Source organism: Rhipicephalus microplus, chromosome 2 (assembly GCF_043290135.1).
Source record: "Rhipicephalus microplus isolate Deutch F79 chromosome 2, USDA_Rmic, whole genome shotgun sequence".
Taxonomy (NCBI): Eukaryota; Metazoa; Arthropoda; class Arachnida; order Ixodida; family Ixodidae; genus Rhipicephalus; species Rhipicephalus microplus.
The window spans coordinates 296,244,247-296,262,289 of NC_134701.1; the positions used below are offsets into that span (position 1 = coordinate 296,244,247).

The 18,043-nt window shown below is 50.1% G+C and overlaps 1 protein-coding gene across 1 annotated transcript in view; it reads right to left on the reverse strand.

Annotated features, from left to right (window-relative positions):
* Nucleotides 1–18,043, reverse strand: part of LOC119162682 (BBSome complex member BBS7) — a 287,576-nt gene that overhangs the window by 247,126 nt on the left and 22,407 nt on the right. The gene's annotated exons all lie outside the window — the stretch shown is intronic.

The following is an 18,043-nucleotide window of genomic DNA, read 5'->3' on the forward strand; positions in this document are numbered from 1 at the left end:
GGTGGCGTGGCTCATGCTACATAGCTTACATGAGTCATCTGAATATAGTTTGGGGTAGATGCGATTGAGGTGCTTCTGGTTGGGAAATTTTCAAGTTTGTAGTCGCCTCCAGTCAACCTCCTCAAATCTGTCTAATGTGGGGCTAGGTGGTGGAAATCTGTGCCTCGATTTTCGGTAGAATTGGATAATGTCGCAGAAGCTAAACATTCTGCAACTCTCCCAGCACTCCTATCCTCCCGGTACCTCGTGTGAAGCTGCATCGTGAGTGCGGTGAGACCTCGTGCTACGTGGTGAGCTTCCTCGTTGAGGTCGGGAATGGGCGACGCACACGGGGTGTGGGCTGGGAACCATATAATAGACCTTTCTTGGAATTCCTCGGATGATATAAGATTTGCCTTGCGGAATAGTATGTTAGTTGCCTCAGGAGATATTCTTCCTCGTGCATAGTTACGGATTGCCGACTGCGAGTCGCTGATGACATACCTACACTTTGTGGAAATTGTGGCCACCTATTCCGTGCTTTCTGAATTATCAGAGCGTATGAAGCACGCGTTTACGCATTTGCGGTCGGTGTTTGTTCCTGCCGCAACGTAGGATTTGTGACTAGGGTACTCCGCTGCGTCTACGAACAAGGCGCTGCGTCTCCGCTGCGCCTCCTTGTCTCTGCCGTAGGCCTTAAGCAGGGTTATAGCGCGGCTTTTTCTTCTGCCCTGATTAAGTTCGGGGTTCATGTTTTTGGGCAGATTGGGGACCGGGGTCCAAATAGCACCAACACCGAAAACCTGTTTGAACTGGGCTTACATAACACTTTAGAGGAGCTGATAGAAAAGCAACAGATTGCCCAGTTGGAGGGACTAGTCAATTGTTGGAGGAGCGAAAACTATTATTGTCAAGTGATATACTTGGTTCGCACATGCCAACATGTCTCAAATACCGTATACACTACACGTTGCGCTGAGCTAAGCCCGCTTTCCTGCAACGGTCGTGGTTTCTCCGGTGCTTTAAGTTTTTTTTCACGGCAAAACAGGCACGACGCGCTCTCGCGCTTTTAATTGAAACGAAGCCCCGCCTGCACGCTATTCTGCGCGTGCGTGCGCGGCAACCGCACCGCTAGTGCCCCGTGGAGTGCAGCCGCGCTGCGCGGTGTTCGCACTAAGAAGGGATGCATGCAAGAAAGCAATTAAGTCCAGTAATAAATAAGAACAAGCAATAAACCACAGCACTAGAGGAACAACAACAAAGAATACAGTCCTTAAGTACACACATGAAACGGCTTGAGGCGAACGACGTGAACGTCTTCAGGTCATGCACGCTGCCGTTGAGAGTTCGTCATTCCGCCCGGCACAACCTCGTAGTCGAGTGTACCGAGACATCTAACAACCCTAAGCAGCACAAAGTGCCATCGCAGAAATTTGAGCAGGCCTAAATCCTCGTCGGCGCATTGGCGTCCTCGCCCAAACATGGTCACCGGGCTTGTATCCTATGAAAGTTTGTCGTAGCTCATCCGGAAGCTATGAGCTACGCTACTGCACGCCGCCATCCCGTTCCCCTACCGCAACGTCGAGACGCCGCACAACCACAGTACCGTCGCCATACGACAATGCCTCTCCACCACGCCCATACCGTTCGCGTCATGAAAAGCGCGTCACGCCAAGAAAAGCCAACGTTTCCAGCACCCCCTACAATCACCCGCTCTGCTACCAGTGGGGGGAAGCAAGCCGAACCTACCGTCACTGCCAGTACCACCACATGGGCCTGCGTGCATTCGCCGTAAACGCACCACCTCCCCAGCGTAGTAAGAGACCAAAAGCAACTCTACCAATGATTTTGCCCTCTTCGATGCTGCCGAAGCTGCTTCGACGAATCGAGGCCCCAACCAGATTTCGAGGTGAACCACAGCCTTTCGAAGGCGCGAGCAAGACCAGTTAAAGACCCTGCTTCTGCAATTAACGAACTGCTTCTCATCATCATCGAGGGTTTGACAAACCACTGTCGCGAAACAACGCATAATAGAACAAAGTGCCCGACCACTTCGACAGAGCCCGTAACGAGTTTCCACGCGCGAACGCGAGGTTGTAAAAGTCAATGAAATGCTACGCGACGACATTATTCAGCCATCCGCGGGCGTCACCCGTGGTATTAGTGAAGAAGAAAGTCCGAACCTTACGTTTTTTTGTTGATTGCCACTGCCGGAACAAAATAACTAAAAAGGACTCACGCCTACGTATAGCAGACGCCTTGGATCGATTCCACAGCGTGAAGTACTTTTCGTCGATCGATCTCAAGACCGGCTGTTGAGAAATCAAGGTGAACTAGAGATATCGAGAGAAGACTGCCTTTATCACACAAAACAGCGTCTTCGAGTTTGAATCACGTCATTTGTTCCTTTCTCGGCGCCTGTGACGTTCCAGCGTGTTGTGGACATCGTGCTGTCTGGATTAAAAATGGCAGACTTGCCTCGTGTACTTGGATGTCGTCGTCGTGTATTCCTCGATCTTCAACAAGCACCTCCGCCGCCTTGACACGGTACTTCAAGCAATCAAGAACGCTGGGCTCATCCTGAAGCCAGAAAAGTGCCGCTTCGCATATGAGGAAATCTTGTTCCTAAGGCACTTGCTTGGCAAGTATGAAGTCCTTGCCAACCCTCAGAAAACAACCTCCACCGCTGATATCCCATTTCCCAATGATGAACAGGCCGTGCACCGAGGATTGTGCGCCCAATATAAGCGTTTCGCCAGAGGATTTTCGCAGATCACCGAACATCTATCTATCTATCTATCTATCTATCTATCTATCTATCTATCTATCTATCTATCTATCTATCTATCTATCTATCTATCTATCTATCTATCTATCTATCTATCTATCTATCTATCTATCTATCTATGACTTTAGCTCTCCTGGCCGTTTCAATAATGGTATCGATACTAAACTTCGCATGGTATAACATGACTGTATAAAGAACATATTTGACTAGGCATGACATGAAAACGATGACATGTATATCATGAATGTCATGATTTACATTTTATGGTCCTGAAGCTTGATTGATATGTGGGGTTTAACGTCCCAAAACCACTATATGATTGTGAGAGACGCCGTAGTGGAGGGCTCCGGAAATTTAGACCACCTGGGGTTCTTTAACGTGCACCCAAATCTGAGTACACGGGCCTACAACATTTCCGCCTCCATCGGAAATGCAGCCGCCGCAGCCGGGATTCGAACCCGCGCCCTGCGGGTCAGCAGCCGAGTACCTTAGCCACTAGACCACCGCGGCGGGGCTATGGTCCTGAAGCTCCTGCGGTGTTTTCCCTCACATGGCATGTTGGAAAACTGGTATGGTATGATATAAATGCATGGTGAACACAAGCGACAGACCTTAACACGCAAATCATGACAAGCGTGCCATGTAACAACATGGTTACATGCTACGCTGATGATGTGCTCGTAGCCGTTTTGCTAGCTTCACATGTACGAAACTCAGTATTACGCGACGCGAACGGATGGCATAGGTAAATGACACATGCAAACATGATAATCACGACATGCGTGTCGTGTAAAAACATTACTACATGCCACACTGATGATGCGCTCGCGGCCGTTTCGCTAACTTCACATATTCCAATTTTGGTATTACGTGACGCCAAGGGATGACGAAGGTATGTGACTGGTGCGAACATGATAATCATGACATGCGTTTCATGTGAGAAGATGACTACATGCCACAGTCAAGGCGCCAATGCATTTCGAACTGACGCGGTGCGCGTGGTCCTTGGCATTCATTTCATCGCGTCACGCCAGTGTTGCCACGCCAGGCACTGGTCTTGCCATGTACTCGCAGGCGCGCGCCGCGCTGCGTTGCTTTGACGCATTCGCGTTTCAGCGCGTCCGGCGTTTCTCCGTCACGAAAAGCGGGAGACGCAGTGTTGTCTGTGTAACGAATCGGCACGAAATGCAGCATGTCGCATGTCACGCCGGTTGCCGTAGGGCCGCGCCGACGGACGGTGGTCGCGCGTGTTGTCAGACTATAGAGTGCTCTTCTTGCTAACGCAGTGCCGCTGTGCCCAGCGTGCGTGCGCGTCAACGCTACATTAGAGTATATTGGGTCCTTCATGATGTGCTCGTGGGCGTTTTGCAAGCTCCACATACACCAAATTTGGTGTTACGTGACGTCCATGGATGACGAAGTATACGAATGGTGCAAACATGATAATCCTGACACACGTGCCATGTAAGAACATGACAACATACCACGCTCAAAACGTGCTCGCGGCCCTTTCGCTAGCTCTACATATTGTCACGATGAGTCACAAGTATTGGGGGATTTATTAAACCACCGGATAGTTAGCACTAGGACGATGCGTCAGTCCTGGCTGGCTCTCGAGCACAGAAGAAACACGCGATCTTCTTTTTTCCTCCAGATTAAAAGCCGCTCTTGCTGTCAACCCACTACGTGCTGGTGGCATTATCCCCCTTCGAAAAAGAAAAAAAAAACAAGTACCAATAAGAGCAAAGAAAAGTACATAGCAGCACCGCGATGCTACTATAGGTACGTGAAAAAAAAGGGGGGGGGGAATTCAGATAAAGTGAAAAAAGAAATCGAAGAGCGTGGCAATATAGGAAACGTCAATGAACGAGAAAGCAAGTTCACAAAAATAAACAAAAAACCCAAAGAACGCTGTACGGTAAAGAAAAAGTTACGAACAACGCGCAATAAATGGTTTAATGCGCAACACATGAACGACGTCCGGCCTCACTCGTGTCCTGCTCCGTGCATGGGGTGTTGAGTCCGGAACCACTTCGTAGTTCACGTCACTGACGCGGCGTAACACTTTATAAGGGCCAAAGTACCGGCGCAGTAACTTTTCACTAAGGCCACAGCGGCGGACCTGTGTTCACACCCAAACTTGATCTCCGGGGCTGTAAAACACTTCTCTGTGGCGGGTATTATAGCGTCGTGTGTCTGCCTGCTGTTGCTGGCCGATGTGCAGTCGCGCGAGCTGCCGGGCTTCCTCAGCACGCTCTGCGAATTCTTCGGCGTCAGTTGCCAACTCGTCTTCGTCTTGACACGGCAGCATAGAGTCTAGCATGGTCTTCACTTCGCGGCCGTAGAGAAGCCGAAATGGCGTGAATCGCGTGGTCTCTTGCACGGCGGTATTAAACGCGAAGGTCATGTAAGGTAAGATCCGGTCCCGTGTTTTGTGCTGTACGTCGATGTACATTGAGATCATGTCTGCGAGGGTCTTATTCAGTCGTTCGGTAAGTCTGTTGGTTTGCGGGTGGTACGCAGTTGTCCTTCGGTGTCTGGTGTTGCTCAGTTTGAAAACTTCGTCCGTAAGCTGCGCCGTGAATGCCGTCCGTCTGTCCGTTATTACACTGTAAGGAGCACCGTGTCGTAACACAATGTGGTGCATGAAAAAGTTTGCTACCTCAGAAGCCGTGGCTCGTGGGATCGCCTGCGTCTCAGCGTAGCGTGTCAAACAGTCGGTCGCGACGATCACCCATTTGTTGCTGTCCGCAGACAGGGGAAATGGCCCGAGAATATCCATGCCGACTTGGTCGAACGGTGTGCAGGGTGCTTCAATGGGCGGAAGCAAACCAGCTGGCTTAACAGATCGTTGCTTTCGGCGCTGACATTCCCGACAGCTCTTGACGTACTTCTTGACGCTTGCTGAAAGTCCTGGCCAATAGTACCTCTCGCTCACTCTGGCAAGTGTCCTTGAGTAGCCCAGATGACCGGATGTGGGTTCGTCATGGCAAGCGAGGAGGACGTCGTCTCGCATGTCTCGAGGAACCACCAGGAGGGAAGCACGGTTGTTCGAACGAGCGTTCTTTTTGTACAGCACACCGTCTCGCAGGCAGAACGACGTCAACGAGCGGGATAAATAACGTGGTATGATGGGACCCTGGCCCTCTAAATGATCAATGATTGGACGAATTTCTGCATCATCTCGCTGCCGTTTGCTCAAGCCTGATGCGCTAACGGCACCCAGGAAGCCTTCGTCTTCCTCTGCTTGCTGACTGACGACATGAAGGGGTGCGTGTGACAGTGTGTCAGCGTCTTCATGCTTACCACCGGACTTATGGACGATGATGACATCAAATTCCTGCAGCCGCAAGCTCCGCCGTGCTAGCCGTCCTGAAGAGTCGCGCAGGCTTGCCAACCAACAGAGCGCGTAATGGTCCGTCACTTTCTTGAAGGGACGACCGTAAAGGTACGGGTGAAACTTGGTGATTGCCCACATGACTGCGAGACACTCTTTCCTTGTAGTGGAATAATTCGTCTCGGCACGGGATAGAGAGAGGCTGGCGAAGGCTATCACTCTTTCGATGTCCTCTTGACGCTGAACGAGCACTGCACCAAGCCCAATGTTACTAGCGTCAGTATGGACCTCCGTGTCAGCATCATCGTCGAAATGAGCGAGAACGGGCGCTGATTGCATGCGCTGTCGCAGCTCATCAAAAGCTTCTTGTTGCTCGTTTTCCCAGACAAACGGCGTGTCGTCCCTTGTGAGACGAGTCAGAGGTTCTGCTATCTGTGAAAAGCCATGAATGAACCGGCGATAGTAGGCGCATAAACCAAGGAAGCGCCGGACGGCTTTCTTATCGACAGGAGCTGGTAATTCGGCAACAGCGGCAAGCTTGTCGGAACGGGCCGGATTCCTTCGGCGCTAACTACTTGTCCAAGAAATTTTAGTTCTTTATAGCCGAAGTGACACTTCTGTGGCTTTAGTGTGAGGTCCGCCGATCGGATAGCCTCCAGCACGCTGCGCAGGCGGTGAAGATGCTGCTCGAACGTGGTAGAGAAGACCACCACTTCATCAAGGTAGACAAGACAAGTCTGCCACTTGAGCCCTGTGAGGACAGTGTTCATCATTCGCTGGAAAGTTGCCGGCGCTGAACACAGGCCATAAGGGAGCACTCGAAATTGGTATAGGCTGTCTGGAGTCACGAAGGCTGTCTTCTCACGGTCTCGCTGATCTACCTCGATTTCCCAATACCCGCTTTTGAGATCGAGAGAAGTGAAATAATGGGCATGACGAAGTCTATCTAGCGAATCGTCGATACGCGGCAGCGGATACACATCCTTTTTCGTCACGTTGTTAAGCTTTCGGTGGTCGACGCAGAAGCGTAGCGACCTGTCCTTCTTTTTGACAAGCACGACTGGGGATGACCACGCGCTGTTGGATGGTTCAATAACGCCATCGCCAAGCATCTCGTGGACTTGCGTACATATGGCTTCACGTTCTTTAGCCGACACACGGTAGGGGTGCTGGTGTATTGGGCGTGCGTCCTCGTACGTGATGATCCTGTGTTGAGTGATGGACGTCTGGCGAATCTTTGAGCAACTTGCGAAGCAAGACCCAAACTCGAACAAGAGCGCTAGCAGCACAGTGTGGTTTTCGGTAGACAGATCAGGATTGATGTCAATATTACTCATTGACGTGTCTGCGGTATCCGATAGTTCTGAAGTGAGACTTTTGGTTACGTTTGCTACTTCGTGGGCAAACGCTATCGAAGTGCCACGGAAAAGATGTCGATGCTCGTTGCTAAAGTTGGTTACGAGCAATTCAGATCGGCCATCACGAAGGTGTATTACACTTCTAGCTACACAAATGCCTTGCTGCAGGAGGTGTTCTAAATTTGTCTCAGCCACCACACCGCCATCGGCCAAACCACAGCATGTTACGTCGACTAGAACACTTGCTCATGGAGGAAGCGTCACGCTCTGTTCATAAATACGGAGTACGTCGATACGCCTTCCGTCATCCTGCACGTTGATTGCTCGCTGGGCTGAGAACGGGACGCGGCGCTCTTGCAGATCAATTCAAATCAAATCAAATCATTTTATTTTCCCAGAAGAAACAGGTTCTGGAGAGGTTCACTGGCTAAAAGCTGTTTATGGACAGCTTGACGAGGCCAGTGAACCCTATACAAGGCAGGTGGGACAATGACAAAGATGTGTGTAACAAAAAAGACCATAAGCTAACGTAACAATACCAAATACGGTGTAATAAAAACATATATATATACATTCCTACTAAACATCCTGATACCAGCATAGCACAGAAGATTACATGGACGCGAGCAAAAAGAAAAAAAACAAAGAAAGAAAACAAAAGAAAAATCCAGCAACCGTAACACCATTATTGCCAAAAAGAAAATAATAAAAATAAATAAATGATGAAAATATCAGAGAAGATGTATACAAATTTGCTCCTTGTGTATGTGCTGCATCATACACTGTACATCACATTATAGCTCCATTTTCCTGCAGAAAGTTAACTCCCAGAATGACGTCACGGGAGCATTCACGTAGAACAAGGCAGCTTGCTACGAATGTATACCCTTGAATCTGTACTCTAGTTGTGCAGGCGCCCAGTGGAGTGACGACGTTGCCACCAGCTGTGCGAATCTGCAAGTTATGCCACGGCGCGATGACTTTCTTCAGCTGCGTTGTGAGTTTCCCGCTCAGTATGGAATAGTCTGCGCCGGTGTCCACTAACGCATTAACTGCACAACCATCAATTGTCACTGCTATCGAGTGAAAGTCGGCCATCGTTTGCAGCAGTACGTCATGTCGGACCGGTTTCTGTACGGTTCTGCGTCAATAGGAGGTCTTCAGCGCTTCGACGTTCAGCGACCCCGCCCCCAGAGGTCGCTTGGGCTAGTTCTCCCGGCGGGGGCTGGGAGACCGTGTGGTAGAATACCGCTGGGGTGTTGAAGAAAATCGCCTCGGTGGTTGCGAGCGCGACTGGCGCCCGGCAGACGGTGGTGCATGCTTCTGGGAGAGGTAGTTTTCGATTTCGAGCGGTCTCTGGCCGTAACGGGGTGGTGGTGAGTACGCAGAGAAGCCGCGAAGCCCAAGACGGTGATATGGGCACTGGCGGTACAAATGATCAGGTTCTCCGCAGATCAGAGGCCGGCGATCAGGTTTGCGCCAAACATCATACTCCCGAGGAGAAGTGCGCCGATCGTCGATGTACTGAACTGGTTGCACTGAACGATGGGTGACAGAAGCGCCAGGGACAAAGGCCAAAGGTGGTGGCGTGTACGTGCCTTGGTAGTACGGTATGTGCTGCGCTGACTGTAGTGAAACAGCAGGAACAGGATGGACGAATAAAGGCGGTGATGAAGCAGGGCGTTTCAAGGCTTCCGCATAGGTTGTCTCACGACGGTATTCAGCAGGAGCTGGCACAGCTGTATCAGAAGGCAAGGTGTCCCGGAGGGCCTGGTGCAGCTCATCTTTGATCACAGTTGCAATAGAGCTAACCGTAGGATGAGGTGTTACACCAGCCTTTTGAAACTCTTCACGTACTATATCACGGATGAGTTCACGTAGACAGTCGTTGCTGGTTCTAGTGGCGGTGAAAATGTCGGCAGCAGACATGCCACTGACTTGCCTGTCGTATTGGTTGGATCGCTGCTGCAGCATCTTTTCCATTGTCAGGGCCTTGGACAAGAACTCCGCAACCGTCTTCGGAGGGCTTCGCACGAGGCCGGCAAAAAGCTGGTCCTCGACACCGCGCATCAAGTGACGCAACTTCTTACCCTCCGTTATTCTTGAATCGGCCCGTCGGAAGAGGCGCGTCATGTCTTCGACGTGCGTGGTCCCAGTTTCATTTGGCAACTGGACGCGTGCCAGAATAGCTCGTTCAGCTCGTTCTTGGCAATCAGCACTGGCATAGGTCTGCAGAAGTCTACGAGATAATGCGGGCCACGTCGTCAGCTGCTCCTCTCGGTTTTGATACCACGTACGTGCCCCATCTTCGAGATAGACATAGACACAACCCAGTTTCGCCCCGTCGTCCCACTGATTCAAGGTGGCTACGCGCTCGAAGTCTGCCAACCGGTACTCAATGTCCTCGTGCTCCGTGCCATGGAACGTCGCCGGTGCGCGTGGGCTTTCCAACGTGTGGCGGTTCGACGTCGTGCATCCCGTGCCGGTTGCCAAGGTTTGCACCAAAGCGCTGGTCATATTTGTCGATGGGGTGGGAGCAGTATCGTCGGCTTCTGGAGGCAATCCCCTGATTCGGCAGCTGGTCCGATGCACGGGAGTATTGACTGGCACTGGACTCGTATCACGGCTTCCTGGGGGGTCTGCAACATGCGTGAGACTAACCAGCACCTCCAACCGGTTTGTCACGATGAGTCACAAGTACTGGAGGATTTATTAAACCACCGGGTAGCTAGCACTAGGACGATGCGTCAGTCGTGGCTGGCTCTCGAGCAGAGAAGAAACGCACGATCTTCTTTTAGGGGCGAAGCTCCTTATGGCGTGGCTTGGGCGTCCCTCGTATGTATCCACCAGTGGCACATACCCGAAATAGGTATAACACTTGACCTCCAAGGTGGTGCCAGTGAGAGATTTCTTCTGTGCGTTGTTTAACTATAAAAAATAGTGCTCAATGTCCATGCAAATGGCTGCTAATGGGGAATGAGAGACATGAGCATTCGGCTTTTAGTCAACGCGCACGCTGCGATCCCCATTAGCAGCCATTGGCATGTACATTGAGCACTATCGGACAAGAAAGGGATGCTACATTATACTCGCTGGGTGTAACCCCCTTAGCTTTAGAAAGGTTTAGCGAGCGTTGAGCCGCAGTGCCATGAATACAATGAACTTGTATATACCATGAATTAACTCAAGGTGGTTAAAAATGAGAAGTAGATACGAAGCGCAAGCAGTAAGAAAGTAAAAGCCGAATTCTCCTGTCTCTCATTTCTCATTAGCAGCCATTGGCATGTAAATTGAGCCCTATCTGACAGGGAAAGGTTGCTACGTTATACTCGCTGGGCGTAACCTCCTTGGTTTTCGAAAGGTTTAGCGGGCGTTTGGTCGCAGTCCCATGAATACAGTGAACTAGAACATACCATGAACTCGAGGTGGTTAAAGGTGGGAAGTGGACCCAAAGCGCAGGCCGTAAGAAAGTGTGCGTGTGCCACCTCTCGTTTAGTCCTTGGAATGTCCGATGGATGGCGGTGCTTCTATATGGGGAATATATGATAAAAAATGCGAGATGGTGGGACTTGGAGTGTTGAATAGATGAACGAACGGACACACAAACAGATGCATGGATGGACGCATGAACGGACGCATGAACGGATGCATGAAAGAACGCAGGGACGGGCGCACAAACAGACGCACGGACGGTCACACAGACGTACGCATGGACGGACGAATGCTTCGCCCCACTCTCCATCATTCACTCCGTGGATATGCTGCCATTTTTTTTCCTCCAGATTGAGAGCCGCTCTTGCTGTCAACTCACTACGTGCTGGTGGCAATATACTAAGTTTGGTATTACGTGACGTGAATAGATGACGAAGGTAAACGACACATTCAACATGATAATCAGGTCACGGAAGTCATGTATGGCATCATTTACCTCCCTATTGTAACGTTGTGCTGATTTTAATGTGACATATCAACATTTCTCATTTGTGGTTCGAATATCATCGATTCTCACTGTACGTGGAATTTGCGATTTTTTTTCCTGCAGGAAATCCTGGGAAGGCCAGGACATAAAATGCGAGCTCCGAGGCACTCCCGACAAGCTCTCACAAGCTCGCTGAAGCTCCCATCATGCTTTTGTCGAGAGCTTCCATAATCTTACCACCATCATGTACCACACTACCTGTAAATATTTTAATTAAAACGTACTGTTGACAGCTCCGGGCTCCTCTTCTCGATATCGCCCCGAGACTCTGGCTGGCTCCAGTCTTCTGTGGAGACCCCCGGTGACATCATGGCTAAGGTACTCGGCTGCTGACTTACAGTTCGCGGAATCGAATCCCGGCTGCCGTGGCTGCATTTCCGATGGATGCGGAAATATTGTAGGCCCGTGTGCTCAGATTTGCGTGCACCTTAAAGAACACGTGGTGGTCGAAATTTCCAGAGCTCTCCACTACGGCGTCTCTCATAATCATATGGTGGTTTCGCGACGTTAAACCCCACATATCACCCAATTGCTAGCGTCACTTATACCAAACTTGGTATTATGGGACTTGAATTGATGACGAAGCTATACTACTGGTGCAAGCTTGATAAACATAAGACACGTGTCACGTAACAACATGACTTCATGCTACGGTCATGACGCGCTCACGTCCGTTTTGATGGCTTCACATGCACCAAATTTGATGTAACATGACGTCAATGGATAACGAAATTATGCGACTGGTGAAAGCCTCATAATCATGAGATTTCTTATCATTTGAGAACATGACTACATGCCACAGTCAAGGCTGCAATGCATTTCGACGTGACGCCGTGCGCGTGCTCACCGGCGTTCATTTCGTCGGATCACGCCGTAGTTTTCACTCCAGACGCCGGTCCTGCTATATACTCGCAGACGCGCACTACGCTGCGTCGCTTTGACGCATGCGCGTTTCAGCGCGTCCGGAGTGTTTCCGTCACGGAAAGAGGGAGACGCAGTGTTGCCTGGGTAACGCATCGGCACAAAATGCACCATGTCGCATTTCGCGCTGGTGGCCGTCGAGCCGCGCTGTAGGACGCTGGTCACGCCTTGCGTCAGACTTTAGGTGCTCGCGTTTTGCTAACGTAGCGTCCCTTAGACCAGTGTCCGCGCGTAAACGTTACGTTGGAGTATATTGCGCTCTTCATGATGCACTCAAGGTCGTTTCGCCAGCTCCACATTAACCAAATTTGGTGTTACGTGACGTAAGTGGATGGCGAAGGTATATGACTTGTGCAAACATGATAATCATGAGACGCGCGTCATGTAAGAACATGACCACATACCATGCCAATAGCGTGCTCACGGCCGTTTCGGTTGCTCCACCTATGATAAATTTATTATCACGTGATGTGGATAGATGACGAAAGAAACGACAAATTAAAACATGATAATCATGAAACGTAAATTATGCACGGCATCATTTACCTCCACCTCATAACGGTGTGCTGATTTTAAAGTGACATATAAACCTTTCTCATTCCTGCTTCGCATATAATCGATTCCCACTGTACGTGGGATCTGACAATTTTTTGATCACGTGAACAAAGCTAAATCTGTATTTTTTTCATCAATCAGAGGACAGTCATTCTTTAAAGAAAAAATCTTGCCTGCCCCGATGTTTTCACGTGTGATGTGGTCCCTGCAGGTGGCTTAGTATATTGAAAGCCCCTGCCCTACCCATTAAAATTATACATCTTCACGAAATAAAGAATGGTTGAATCGGAAAACCTCTTGATATGGTGTAGTGGAGTAACCCTATGTTACTCGAGCGTAGCCCTATACTTGGTAATTGAAAGGCATTAACAAACGTGAAAATTAGAAGACAAAGGTTGGTTCTAAAATCTATAATATCTACATGATGTTGCCTACTATACGGTTTCGTGTTTGTAGGTGCATCACAATTGATCTTCGTTTATTCTAGATATTTTTTGATTTCCACGTATGTTTAGGCTACGCCAACGGTTTTCGATACATCTTGACTGCACCGTTACAGCGTGGCGGTTACGTTGCTCAGTTGCTGATGCGCAGGTCGCGGGGTAGATACCGGTGGTCGCAACTTCATGGAGGCCAGTGTACTGGCGATATATATGCACGATGAAGCACACCAGATAGTTCAAATTTCCAGCCCTCCAATACAGCGTCTCTCATAATCATATCGGTGTTTTGAGTTGTAAAATCATTATTATATACCTTGACAGTGGACGATGAAAGCCATTGACAAAGCTAGGTACTAAAGTCTATAGTGTTTCACTTCTTCTCTAAGTGGCTATGGTAAGGAAAAGAAAAGGGCCGGCCGTACCTGTCTATCGTTTCCATGACACCTAAGCAGTTCGGCACAGGAGAGGGGATAGTGGGAATAAAAGTGTATAGGTAAGAAAAAGGGATGAGAAGAGAAAAAAAAACGCATTCAATCCGCCCCACGCACGCACGCAAGTTAACACACACGCAACATGTATTCGACCGAGAAGACCGCCGAGAAAACCGAGGTGATGCGCACAATTTAACGTGGGCCAGAAAAAGAGTGAGGATCTCCAGACTCAGTTGTCCCCGATGACGCACCGTTTAAGAGGCGTAATCTGGGACGGCCGCAACAAATTGCCGCTCAAGACAGTCCACTGGAAGCATCAGGATCACAGACCGTAAATGACTCGGTTAGCATGTGTATTGTCGCGGCCGCCGAAGGGCCGTCAAATGCCGGCAGCGTCGATAAAGCGGGTGGTGTCGCCGCGATCTTGGGGACCGCGGCAGGAGCCTGCAGTTGCGGAAAAGCGTGTGGTGTCCGCGTTGCTGTCAATAGCTTGGTGGTGACCGCAGGGGTCATCTGAGATGTGGATGAGGATTAGGCTGCCGTTCTTGCAGTGGGGACGACGGGCGCACTCGTTATAGAACGACGAGCCACCTCCGAGGTCGTCCATCTCGGAAGGAGCGTCCCTCGAGTGTGGTGGCGCTGCTGCCAGGGGTCCTAGCGTGTCCCAGGGATCGCAGAAAGTCAGGGTGCCGTCAGTTGAGGTCATGATAACCACGGTCTTGCGCTGGAGTTGCCAGGACGGGCAGAGCGACTTGGTTGCGGTACGTTTCCCGCGGCATTTTATACAGCGGAGTTGTTGTGCTGCACACAAAACTGGGGCGTGCTTGATGCCCCAGTGCAGCCACCGTTCGTCTCGCGAGCAGGTGGCGGTTACGTGCCCAAAGCGGCCGCAACGGGACCACTGCAGGGGCCGTGGCTAGCGAGGACATTGCTTGTAATGTAGTATATCCGGGGGGACAGTGATCCCCGCGAAGGTGAGGTTGAGGCAGATACCTCTGCGGACACTGTAAACGAGTGGCACAGGTGATGCAATATTGTCGGCGAGGTCCTCGAAGCGGATCGCTGGGTCCACTCCTAAGACCACGCGAATGTCCAGCTGCTTGGTCCGAACCTTGGTGTCGCAGATCGTCCCGACCTGGAGTGGGGCGGTTAGATTAATAATGGGGTAGGTATCAACCGCAATCAGGTTGCGCCTGAAATTCACCCGCACACGCTGAGTGGCTGAGAACTCTGAGAGGAAGGCGGCGATCGCATCCCTCGACACAGCCAGGAAAATGGCCTTATTCCCGGCGTGCCGATAGATGACGGTTCCCGCCCGGTCACTCGAAGGTAGGTCGCCGACGAAGTGGGGACCATCCGGGCGCGGAGACGTGCTTGGAGGCACGCGCGCACTGGGGGCGGGCACCGATTGCTCAGCAACAGTGGTGATGGAGGGGTGAGAGGAGGTGTTGGTGCTGATAGGACTACTAGCCACGCTCATGATGCCATGGCGGCCGTTTCAATAAATTCGCTTATACCGAATTTGGTATTACGGGACGTGAATGGGTGACGAAGGTGTGACACAGTTGCAAGCATGATAAACATGATTTGTTTGTCGTGTAACTAGATGACGACATGCTAGGCTCACGATGCGCTCGTGGCCGTTTCACTAGATTCACGTGTGCAAAATCGGTATTATCCGACGCGAATGAACGACATAGGTAAATGACACATCCAAACATAATCACGGCATGCATGTCATGTAACAACATGACTACATGCCACACTCACGATGCGCTCGCGGCTGTCTCACTAGCTTCGCATATGCCAAATACTGTATTACGTGACGTCAATGAATGACGAAGGTATGTGAGTTGTGCGAACGTGAAAATCATGAGATGCGTATCATGTAAGATCATGACTACATGCCACAGTCAAAGCGCCAATACATTTCGACGTGACTAGGTGCGTGTGCTCGCCCGCGTTCGTTTCGACGCGTCACACCGGCGTTGTTGAAGCAAGGCGCTGGTTTTGCCACATACGCGCAAGCGTGCGCCGCGCTGCCTTGCATTGACGCATGCGCGTTTCAGCGCGTCCGAGATCTCTCCGTCACGAAAAGACGGAGACGCAGTGTTGTCTAGGTAACGCGTCGGCGCGAATTTCGCGCCGGTTGTCACCGGACCACGCCGACGAACGCAGGTCGCGCTGGTCACGCCTGGCGACCTGCTAGAGTGCTCGCGTTTCGCTATCGTATCGTCACTGTGCCCAGCCAGCACGTGCGTCTACGCTAAATTGGAGTATATTGGACCCTTCATGATGCGCTCGCGGCCGATGTGGTATCTTTACATATACCGAATTCGGCAATACGTGACGGCAATGGAGGACGAAAGTATACGACTGGTGCAAACATGATAATGCTGACAAGCATGTTATTTAAGAAAATGACAACATACCATGCTCATAGCGTGCTTGCGGCCGTTACGCTAGCTCCACATATACTAAATTCGGTATCACGTGACATGAATAGATGACGAAGGCAGACGACACATCTAAGCAGGACAATCATGACACGAAAGTCATGTATGGTATCATTTACCTCCACCTTGTAACATTGTGTTGATTTTAAAATGACATATCAACGTTTCTTATTCATGCTTCGCATATACTCGATTCCCTCTTCACGTAGGTCCTGCCAAATTTTTTCTCAGTTGCCTCTGTGAGGCGCCTTTCGTAGCCTTTAAAAGTGCTGCGCGCGAAAAGTGCGGAGCAAGGGTAAAGACGGGATCGCAAAACACGCGTCCTCTTGGTTGAAACCTCGATCGGCTCGTGTCAGTCTCCGACTAGTGCAAAGTGTTGGTGCTTGTTATGGCCCAATTTTGGGTGCACTATGGCTAAACCTTTTAATGCGAAGCATTTCTTAGCGAACTTCGGCGACTTTGAGCGCATCTATCTATCTATCTATCTATCTATCTATCTATCTATCTATCTATCTATCTATCTATCTATCTATCTATCTATCTATCTATCTATCTATCTATCTATCTATCTATCTATCTATCTATCTATCTATCTATCTAGCCGCCTATGACTTTAGCTCTCCGGGCCGTTTCAATAATGGTATCGATACTAAACATCGCAAGGTATAACATGACTGTATGAACAACATATTTGACTAGGCGTGACATGAAAACCATGACATGTATATCATGAATGTCATGATTTACATTTTATGGTCCTGAAGTTCCTGCGGTGTTTTCCCTCACATGACATGTTGGAAAACTGGTATGGTATGAAATAAATGCATGGTGAACACAAGCGACAAACCTTAACACGCAAATCATGACAAGCGTGCCATGTAACAACATGGCTACATGCCACGCTCATGATGCGCTCGCGGCCGTTTCGCTAGCTTCACATGCACCAAATTCGGTATTACGTGACACGAACGGACGACATAGGTAAATAACATATACAAACATGATAATCACGATATGCGTGTCATTGAATAACATGACTACATGCCACACTCATGATGCACTGGCGGCGGTATCGCTCGCTTCACGCATGCCAAATTTCGTATTGTGTGACACCAATAAATGATGAAGGTTCGTGACTGGTGCAAACATGATAATCATGAGATGCTTGTCAAGTGAAAACATGGCTACATGACACAGTCAAGGTGCTAATACATTTCGATGGGACGCGGTACGCGTGCTCGCTGGCGTTCTAGTTGTCGCGTCGTGCCAGCATTGCCACGCCAGGCACCAGTTCTGCCATGTACTCGCAGGCGTGCGCCGCGCTGCCTTGCATTGACGCATGCGTGTTTCAGCGCGCCCGAGATCCCTCCGTCACGACTCCGTCACGAAAAGACGGAGACGCAGTGTTGTCCGGGTAACGCATTCGCCCGAATTTCGTGCCGGTTGCCGTCAGGCCGCGCGGACGGACGCTGGTTGCGCCTGGCGTCAGACTATACAGTGCTCGCGTTTTGATAACGTAGCGTCGCTGTGCCCGTTTTGCGCGCGCGTCAGCGCTACATGGTAGTATATAATTGGGCCCTTCATGATGCGCTCGCTTCACATTTAACAAATTTGGTGTTACGTGATGTCAATGGATGACGAAATATATGACGGGTGCAAACGTGATAATCCTGACACGCGTGTCTTGTAAAAACATGACCACATACCATGCTAATAGCTACTCACGGCCGTTTCGCTTGCTCCACCTATAGTAAATTTAGTATCACGTGACGTGAATAGATGACGAAGGTAAACGA